This window comes from Salvelinus fontinalis, chromosome 32 (genome assembly GCF_029448725.1).
Source record: "Salvelinus fontinalis isolate EN_2023a chromosome 32, ASM2944872v1, whole genome shotgun sequence".
NCBI classification, from domain to species: Eukaryota; Metazoa; Chordata; class Actinopteri; order Salmoniformes; family Salmonidae; genus Salvelinus; species Salvelinus fontinalis.
In genome coordinates, this window is record NC_074696.1 from 26,181,218 (window position 1) to 26,183,717 (window position 2,500).

The window sequence follows — 2,500 nt, forward strand, 5'->3', positions numbered from 1 at the left end:
CCCTATCCTATCTATGGCTAAAGGCCATGCTTTGTAGAACATTACTCAGCAGCTGAGCTCTTTTTCAATCAGCCAGATTTTGTCTTTAATTAGCGGAGCTCGGCTCTTAAAAGGGTTGCAGTGACATTGCAGATAGCAACAGATGGCACACTTGGCTTGTTCGGAGCATACGATGAATGTCAGTCGCTCCCCACTTTGAAAATAGAAACTCAGTTGCAGTTAAAGGGCTGACTGCATAGCACTGTGTGGACAATGCGTGGACTGATTGTGTTACCTGTTAAACCATGCAGTTAAAGGGCTGACTGCATAGCACTGTGGGGACAATGCCTGGACTGATTGTGTTACCTGTTAAACCATGCAGTTAAAGGGCTGACTGCATAGCACTGTGGGGACAATGCCTGGACTGATTGTGTTACCTGTTAAACCATGCAGTTAAAGGGCTGACTGCATAGCACTGTGGGGACAATGCCTGGACTGATTGTGTTACCTGTTAAACCATGCAGTTAAAGGGCTGACTGCATAGCACTGTGGGGACAATGCGTGGACTGATTGTGTTACCTGTTAAACCATGCAGTTAAAGGGCTGACTGCATAGCACTGTGGGGACAATGCGTGGACTGATTGTGTTACCTGTTAAGCCATGCAGTTAAAGGGCTGACTGCATAGCACTGTGGGGACAATGCCTGGACTGATTGAGTTAACCTGTTAAACCATGCAGTTAAAGGGCTGACTGCATAGCACTGTGGGGACAATGCCTGGACTGATTGTGTTACCTGTTAAACCATGCAGTTAAAGGGCTGACTGCATAGCACTGTGGGGACAATGCCTGGACTGATTGTGTTACCTGTTAAACCATGCAGTTAAAGGGCTGACTGCATAGCACTGTGGGGACAATGCCTGGACTGATTGTGTTACCTGTTAAACCATGCAGTTAAAGGGGCTGACTGCATAGCACTGTGGGGACAATGCCTGGACTGATTGTGTTACCTGTTAAACCATGCAGTTAAAGGGCTGACTGCATAGCACTGTGGGGACAATGCCTGGACTGATTGTGTTACCTGTTAAACCATGCAGTTAAAGGTTCCAGGTTTTATCACTGTAAGGTTGTAAAGAGGAGTGAATCTTTAAGAGAGTGTTGGACATTGAACAAGAGAGAAGAGGGAGGGAGAAAAGAGAGAGACATTCCAATGAATTTTTGAAAAATAACAGAAAAGTTATTGGTGAGCAATGAGCATTTCTACTAAGAACAAAGCAGACAAGCAGACAGGCAGAGATGATAGATAGATAGATAGATAGATAGATAGATAGATAGATAGATAGATAGATAGATAGATAGATAGATAGATAGAAAGTACAAATCTGCCACCTTCTTGCATAAAAGATGGTTAACAGTTATGAGCTGCTCCTGTTGCTGCTTGGATGGCCTACATACAGCAGGGCCTGGGAAGCCTGTGAAGCCAAATGGATGATGTAATGTCATGAAATTGTCCGACTGAGTTCCTTAATCTCCCTTTTTGTTCACTTCACTTTCCTTCTCATCACACTGCGTGTCACCTGAAGAGCCAGTCACATGAATGAGTGAGCATTGGAACAGGCCTAAGTCAGTGGTTTGTGGCTCTTCTCTTCCCCAGCCCTCTTAGAACATGGTACATATTTAGGATCTTAATTTGATCAGTATTGTCGGGGCAAAATAATCCTGCTGCAACAGGATTTTTACATTTAGTCCATAATGTTGCTTGATCTGTGGTTAGGCTATTAGCTACATGAAAAGTGCAGTACTGTTAATAGAACCGTGTGTTAGTGCAGGTTTTCAGTGAATACATCTGCAGACTAACGTTATGTCAAAATACTGACATATAGGCGTTTTACTTCTACGTCACCCAAGCTGACGCATTGGATTATAGATTCCAAATGCTTCCTCTCTCAGGCAGCTTCCTGCTGTTGAATGCTTGTTGTTTATCCTTTGTATGAGTGTCGCAAGAGACACCATTGCAGTGCAGCATATACAGTATATAGCAACAGCTGTGAAAAAGTTTTTTTAAAACAGTAGCATTAAAAGTTCCCTGGCCTTTTGCGCCCCAGCGATTCCAACCCAAGGAATCCGCCTTTCACAGACTCATTTAGATCAAAGCCTGTTGTTGCAAGTCCCTGCTCTTTTCTGCTCATTGAATATGCATGATGTTTCCATTCACATGGCATGTACTGCTGTGTGGTACGGGGAGAGGAGAGGCATGGCATAGAGGGAGGGGGAGGGAATGAGGGAGGCAAATGCATCAGGCAGCCATGCTCTGTTCCGAAGCCCAGAGATGAGTCACTCTGACCTGTCACTAAGGGGCCCGGCGCCGGCGCTGCCTTCCGTACGCTCTCTCCCTGTTTATTAGCTAATAATACATCCATCCACCTACTGTAGGCCAGTACTGTAACACCTGTCTTTGTGCAGTAGATGTGACTTGAACCTGCTATTGTACGTTCCACAATTCCCTACTGCTCCACTTTAAACT